Source organism: Belonocnema kinseyi, chromosome 10 (assembly GCF_010883055.1).
Source record: "Belonocnema kinseyi isolate 2016_QV_RU_SX_M_011 chromosome 10, B_treatae_v1, whole genome shotgun sequence".
In the NCBI taxonomy this organism is placed as follows: Eukaryota; Metazoa; Arthropoda; class Insecta; order Hymenoptera; family Cynipidae; genus Belonocnema; species Belonocnema kinseyi.
In genome coordinates, this window is record NC_046666.1 from 117,801,470 (window position 1) to 117,810,222 (window position 8,753).

Genomic DNA, 8,753 nt, shown 5'->3' on the forward strand with positions numbered 1-8,753 from the left:
CAAAGAATGACGACCTTTTAACAAAACACATGATTTCTTAACCAAAAATGGTATTGATTGTCAGTTTCAAAAATGTATTTTCAACGAAAGAGATGAACCTTTAAATAAAAAAAATACAAATTTTAAAAAAGTAGTTAAACTTTTGATAGAAAAGAGGACTTTTATTCAAAATAGTTACATTTTCAACAAAATAATTAATGTTTCAATCAAATAATTGAGTTTTTATCAAGACGAGATGAATTCCAAAATCGCCAATTTCTTTAATTTCTTTCAAATGCGGATCAAGATATAAATGAGACTATTATAATATAAGATAATTATAATATTATCATTATTAATATACGTATATATTTATATATATAATAGTATTACTATTTACATAATTCATATTTTATACATGAAATAACATAACCTCAAAATATACGCATATCAAGAGGGGCGCGATCTATTGAAATCATGAGAAACGCCAGCATCGAAATCTGGAAATATTAAAATCCCAATCTCCTGAATTTATTTCAAAGCAGCTAGCAGATAGATCTATAAATAGAATCGCCGAAGTGCTCCTACCGTCAATCGTGCACCTTCGAGTTTTCAAATTCAGAAGAGGAGAAATGGGTTTTCTCGCGCAACTCAGTCATTTACAGCGTCTCCTACTATATTCACACGGACATAGCCCTGTCGTAGTATTGGACCATATCTCGTTTCAGATCTGGGTTCACTGAGACACAATTGTGGCGCTGAAAGTTGATTAAGGGCATTAAAAGGTGCATCGAAAAAGCTCAATTATATACTGACCTCCACAGGGTATTTCGTAAGTCCGAGAGTCACCTGAAATCTCAGTGACCAGCCCCTCGGGTTAATTTTACAAAAGCGATTGATATGACAATGGAGAATAATGAAAGATCACAAAAATCAAGAGGACAAAAAATGTCTCAACAGTTGATGCATACAATTTTTGGCATCAGTATGCAAGTTTGCATTCGAATACAAATAGGGGGGTTGTTTTTGTAACTATTAGGCGTAAGCAATAATTTTTCTTCTCATTTATGCTTCTAAAATATCGTGTTTATATTTTATAAGTGTTTTCCATTTCGATAGTTCCTTTATTTAAAATACGTTTTTGCAGCACAGGGGGGTTGCTATTTAAAATAAGGCTTGATTTCACAAAAGTGTTTATTATCACATTAGAAAGTAAAAAAATAGCAGAAAAATCTAACCTAGTCATTTTTTTAATACTTTTTTTCATTACAGAGGGTAATTTAAAAAAATAAGGGTCGATTTTACAAAAGTGATTAATAGCCCATTGTAGAGAAAAAAATAGCTAAAAAATCTGATCTAGTCATTTTGTTTAATTTAATTATTTTTTTATGATTTTTATAACCCTGTTTTCTCTAAAACGAATAGAGCAAAAAAGAATTATTTGGTAAAAAATAGCAAAAAATATGCAATCTATATACGTAGTTATAAAAAATTTAGAAATTCTTCATTTCTCTCTAAATTATGATTCTACATCTTATTTTTTCAGCATACAAGTACGTATGGGATGAGTCGATCGCTTCGCGTGGTGGACACGAAATTGGTTCTTGCCTTTTACGGCATTTGCAGGAGAACCTCAATCCCAACATCAGTACAATCAAGCTATACTCTGATAGTTGCGGGGGGCAAAACAGGAATATTAAAGTTAACCTGATGTTACAGCATTTTTTGGAAAATTAAGACATTCTCTGTATTGAACAGAAATACTTTGTGCCAGGACATAGTTATAATAGCTGCGACCGAAATTTCTCACTTATCGAAAAAGAGAAAAAGTTTTATGCGGTTGTTTCGACACCGGACGATTGGTTTGAAATCATCAGCAGAACTCGCAAAACTGCGCCCTTTTTCATAGTGAAGAAAATGCAACGCAAAGACTTTGTGTCCTCGTCCGAATTACAAACACACATTGTTAACAGAAAGAAAGACGTCAACGGGCAAAAAGTAAATTGGTTGCAAGCACGTTCAATTTGCTACAAAAAACAAAAAATACTCAGTCTTTTTATGAAAAACGATAAAAACGAATCGGAAGAAATCTGTTTGAATAAAAATAAAACGGAAATCTCCGACTTAGCAAATGCAGATTTACTTTTAGCCTATACAGAGGGTAATACGATCACAAAGGCGAAATGGGACGATCTTCAAGAGCTAAAAATGCTCATACCTGAGAATTTCAGAATTTTTTTATGAGAATTTGAAATATAAAGCTGGGTCCGATGAGAGAGATTTCGGAATGACTGACGGTGAAGAAGATGATATGTAAACAACGATGAATATGTGTAGAATATTTTGTTTTAATGATAGCGTAAATTGCTTTGATAAAATTTTTTGCCTAAATGACTTGCTTTCTCTAAAGGTATAATTTACGTATAGTATCATAATGTAGTAATTTTTATTGAAGACTATGTGGTTTTTGTGATTAAAAAAAATATGTTCAAAACTGTTTCTCAAAAATATATTCTCAGACATTTTTTTTTAAATTTCCCTATCGAAATTTTTACAGTTACAAATGTGGTTGCTTTTATTGAAGCCTGTAACACTTTCATGGATAAATAAAATTATTTAGAAAATTTTTTTTTCAAAATTTTCCTATCGACATTTTTATCGTTACAAATGTACATGTATATAACAAGACATTTTATATATAGTATTAACAGATGTTTTTTATTGAGGTCCGTAACGTGGTGGGAAAAGCAAAATTACGAACATTTTTTAAAAAGACTTTGCGATCGAAATTTTTACAATAAGAAATTTAGTTGTTTGAGCGGGCCTACGGCCTACAACTTTTGGCCCTTGCGCTCCGGGCTCCAAAGTATAATTATCTCGCGCTCCTTCGGCTTTAACGAACATGCGTTTGTATCAAAAAAGACGTAGTTTGATTGCCTCGTTTAAAAAATGTGCGAGGGGCTGGTCACTGAGATTTCAGGCGACTCCCGGACTTACGAAATACCCTGTGTAGGTCACTAGGAATCTCTAAATTCTATTGCGTTGTTCCTTGGTTAGTGCCAAAGTTAGTCTCAGTAAGCCGGAGATCTGTTTCGAGTACCGCGCGATTAACTTTTCGAGGGAGTCTCGTGGTAAGTCTCAAGAAATCTGGTTAGTGTAAAATAGTTCGACGAAAAAATTCAATTTTTGATTTTCCATTCCTTTTATGCTGTAGAAATTTGAATCTTCGATTTTTTAAGAAAATTCAAAAAGTTGTTATGATAATCTTGTAGGGCATTCAAAAAGAAATATTTTTCTTATCTTGACTTTTTTTCCTATTGTGCGTTATTTTGCTTCAAATGTTAATTTTCGTGTGTTTTTTGGAATTTAGTGAATTATATAACTCTGGTAAATTTTGGTTTTATCAAAAAACGTCATGAGGATAAATTATTCGTCTGTTTGAATACTATGAATATACTCGCAGAATATTTTTGTATCCTGAAAAAAGTGGTCTCAAAAATTTTCAAAAAACGCTCACTTTTTAAATTTTTATCCAAAATGGCTCGTTAATAGACTTGACATTTATTTTATGACACTTAAAAAGTATACCAAAGGCCAATCGAATCCGTCAATTCTTATCACGATATTCTTACAATAACAAATTTATTTTTTTTATTGAAGCCTATAACGCTGTAGACAAAAAACAATTTTACTCTGAAATATTTTTTCCAATATTTTCTTGTCGAAATTCTTAAAGTAATAAACAATTCTTTTATGTAAGCATATTATGATAAGAAATCGAAAAGCCTGGCTGAAACAAGAATTTTTCTGATTAATTATTAAATCATTTGTGAAAAAAATTTACAAACTGAAGGAAAAGGGTCGTAGACGCTTTTGCAGCTTTTGAAATATTTTGTGAAGTTTCTAAAATTGCATCAGTAATAAACAATTCATAAGCAAAGTTAGAGAAACATTTGCATCAATTGAAACATAAACTTATAAGACCTAGAACTTATTAAACCGATACATGAAATTACTATAAACTCATCGACTCTATACAAATATTACAACCCACCCAAAATATCCTGCGAATGGTGAAGAACTTAATGAGAACCCTTCGTGAATAGATAGAAATAATAATATTATAGAAATAGTTGGAGCAAGAAAGAGACAAGTTTTCCTCCGCGGTAGAGACGAACATAATAAAGTTCGAGGAAAAAAGTGACTCCGTTGTCGCTCTTTTCCTTCAACTTCAATCTGTTCGTCTTTTCGGCGGAACCGAAACTTTTCTTTTTCTTGCTCCAACTATTTTGCGATCGCACTTTTCCTGGATAATGATATTTATTCTACTCTTGCTCTAGATGCCTCATATATGTGTAAGAACCACGCCGGACTCAGTCTGTTAGACGCATCTAATTTGATTGTAACTAAATTTGTCAATAAAGAACGGTTGAATTGATATTATCAATTCAACCTTAGTTTTTAAAAAGTCTCCATTGCCTTTTGACGCGTAACATTTCTGGCGATCCTGCCAGGATCGGCTTCTCGACATCAAATCTCTACGGAGATATTAACCAAGTCATATAGAGCTGATCATCTGGAAATTATTTAGCGATAATTTTACGAAATTCCGAACACACTCCGGACCAACCTACGGGTGATTCGGCAACATAGTTAAATGAAACATTGAATCTATTAGGATGGATTTATAGTAGCCCGATTCCACGGTCTCAGCGTAGCGCAACGAGAAGTTAGAAGAGTCAAGCAGTCCCAGCAGTAAAAGAAGAAAAGAAAAAATTTCAAATCAATTGTAAGTAGAGATTCTCCAGAAAATAAGAAGCGTTAGAACCATTGAACAGCTTAAAGTTATTTAAAGGCAAATTTTATGATTAAAATCATAAATTTTGCGCCCAAATACTATTAAACTTCAGCCTCACGTCCGTACACACGCTTATGGTGCTCCCTGGCCTCTGTGTCCGTTAATAAACAAAAACACCTACCTGAAATTTCTTGGCATTGTTGTAGCACGATCCCAAGAAACTAAGGTTTAAACGCGAACAATGTTACGAAAAACAACGATAATTTAGGCATGGTCTAAAAGAAAGTAGAATTTTTTCAAATCCTGATTAAATATTATTATTTATTCGAAGAATCCTAGTAGACAACCTAAGAACAAAATTATTTAGAAAAGTTCCTTCTTTTTTATAATTTTAAATAAAACAAACTGGCTTTCCATACATATAGAGATAAAGAGACTGATTACTCTACTGACGAGACAAAAACAAGTAGAGAATCATTAGCAGACGATATTGTTTTTGCTTACCTAACAGAAAGTATGTCAAGTGAAAACTCAAACCCTAATCCCTTTCTTTCAGCACCTCCTCAAATGGGAACTGACACGATGTTACAACTTATATTAAAAAGACTAGATGTAATGGATATCAACCTTGATACTCTTAAAAAAAATAATAATAGAATCTTAGAAGTTCAATAGGTAGCTCGACTAGCAGGTTCAAAAGGGGAAATAGAAACGGATATAGGCCCTGAATTAACGGATGATTTAGATGAGGATTACGAACCAATACATCGGAGAGAAGAAAAGTCAAAACAACGGATGTCTGAAAATAAAAATTTAGCAACACGTAACCTAGAATCAAAAAATAACCCAAACTGGATCCCCGAAAATAAATCTAAAAATGAAATCGACCGTATCCCAGCTAAAGATATAATTAGGACCATCAAAGAAATTACTGGTCATGATGACATGGGCGCAGAGGATTTCTTAAGTTATATTAAAAAAGCAAAAAAAAAGGTGCACTCAGGAAGACCTGCTACTAGATTTTGTAATAGCGAAAAAAATAAAAGACAATGTGGAAAGGGCCATAAGATACACTAGCATAAAAACTTGCGATGACTTGTTTAACGCACTACGTCAAAATCTTTCACAAATAGGATCAGTTTCAGCACTAAGATCTAAATTAGAAAATTGTAAACAAGGACCGACCGAATTAGTACAAAATTTTAGTTTAAGATTCAAACAAATAGCAAACGAATTAAAATATGCAGTTCAAAGCGAGCATTCATCTATTATTGAAAGAAAAATTGCCCTAAATATTGAAGACAAAGAATGTCTTAAACGTTACCTATTAAACTTGAAAAGGGAAATTGGCCTTCAAGTAAAAGCAGAGAACCCCACTAGTCTAAAAGAGGCTCAGAATCAAGCCATAGAAACCGAGATGTGGCTACGCGAAGCACAACTAGTTCGAACATCAATCTTACCACCGGGTTCTGAAACGAACTATCGCCCGACACCACGGATACACCCAACATCAACAACAAAAGTACCTAATCATTCTATGCCACTATCCACTAGAACGGAAATGAGGTTCTATAAATGTAACAAAATAGGTCATATGTCAAATCAATGCGTACAAAAACAAAATACAAATTCTCCAATTCCTTACGGACAGAAGCGTCCACCCAACAGAATAAACAACTTACAGGAGAGCCAGGAGAATTACTTAAACTCCGAAGACGTAACTCAAGAGGAAGAGAACGAGAAAATAGAATACGAAAATTCAGCCGAATCTCTGCAATCAATGAGCGATTACAGTACATCGTTGGGAGACATAAAGACGGAGAGCAATACAGATTACTTGTAGATTCAGGAGCTTCAATAAATATAATAAAAAATTCTCATGTACCAGTAAATTTCCAAAGAATAGAACTCAGGAAAAAGTTTGTAATGAGTAAAGAAGAACACCTATCAACACAAGCAACTTAGAAAAAAAAAACATATTTTTCACATCATAGATGATGACTTTCCCCTTCGAGAAGTAGGAATCATAGGATTACCCTTCTTTAAAATGTACAAAAGATATGCCCTTACTCTAAAGTATTTAGTGTTAGAAAATAAAGAATTACCCCTTTATGATGACGGAGAATACATTTTGCAGAACTCAAGTACAATTTGTAGAATTGAATTAAATTAACAAAACCATGACATTTGGATAGAAAATGAAAAAGGTATAATCGATGGAATTTACCGAATAAAAAATAATGAAATTATAATACCTGTTTTAGTTACAATAAAAACCCCATTCATCCTTCCAATATTAACTATGAAAAAATTACGTCCATTAAATCTCGAGACGAGATTCAATTTAAAGGAGGGAGTGAGAGCGTTAACACAATATACCCAGTCAGTCGAATTCTGAATTGCTAAAAAACTCCAGATTATCACACATCGAAAAATAAATTAAAGTAGAAATTAGAACAATAATAATAAAATATAACGAAATCTTTACATCACATGGAGATCCAGCACCCTGTACAAAGTTAACACACCATACAATAACTTTAAATTCAGGAAAAATAGTCAACTTGAAATCACATAAGCATCCTGAAGCCCATAATAAATTCATTGAAAATGAGTGCAAGGAATTACTTGCAAAGGGAGTTATAAGACCCTCAGACTCATCATTCAATTCACCCCTCTGGGTCGTACCGAAAAAGGCAATAAATTAAGATTGGTTGTTGATTATAGGCAAATTGATAAAGATACGGATCAAGATGCATATCCACTGCCTATAATCGATGCCATATTAGATCAACTAGGTCAATCAAAATTCTTTTCAGCATTCGATATGAGCGCAGGCTTCCACCAGATTCCAATGGACGAAAAATTCAAAAAATGCACAGCATTCTCCACAAATCGAGGACACTTTGAATATAACCGAATGCCCTTTGGTTTAAAAAATGCGCCAGTCACGTTCCAACGAATAATGGATGGTGCATTTAGAGGACTAATAGGTGGAAAATGCTTCGTATATATGGATGATATTGTAGTGTTTGGGAACAACTACTGAACAACATAATAAAAACTTGATTGATGTATTTGAAAGAATTAAACAATTAGGACTTCGCCTGGAACCATCAAAGTGCGAATACCTTAGACCCGAACTTGAATATCTAGGACATGTAATAACAAAAGATGGAGTAAAGCCCATTCCAGCAAAAACCGAATGTGTAAAAAACTTTAAAACGCCTACTACAGTTAAACAAATACAGTCGTCCCTTGGACTGGCAGGTTACTATAGGAAGTTTATAAAAAATTTCTCAAGCATCGCTAAACCTTTAACGAACTTAACTCAAAAAGAAACCATTTTTGACTGGACCCCCAAATGTCAAGAAAGTTTTAATAAACTCAAAGAACTCCTCTGTAGTGCACCCGTTCTACGCTTTCCCAACTTCAGTGAACACTTCACCCTTACTACTGATGCATCAAATTTAGGTCTCGGTGCCGTACTTTCTCAAGGCAATCACCTATGCCTTTTTAAATCAAGAACCCTCAATAAAGCTGAACAAAACTACAGTACATCAGAAAAAGAATTACTAGCAATTGTTTGGGCTTGCAAAAGGTTACGACAATACCTTTTAGGTAAAAAGTTCATTATATAAACCGACCATAAAGCCTTAGTTTGGTTGCATAGTTTAAAAGACCCAAGTTTTAGGTTACTTCATTGGAGATTACGTCTTGAAGAGTATAAATATGAAATACAATATGTTAAGGGCAAAGAAAATAAAGCCGCCTATTGTTTATCAAGACTACTTCCAATTCACGAAAATGACCTAATTCAAGAAGCATTAAAAAACATTGAATTAGAGAGAATAGAAGAAGAACTACAAGACATTTAGGTATTTGACGTCTCTGAAAATCGAGATTTAAATACGCCAGTACCAAAAACTTCTGGAAATCATGATTTCGATACACCATTTCCAAGAAAACCAGTAAT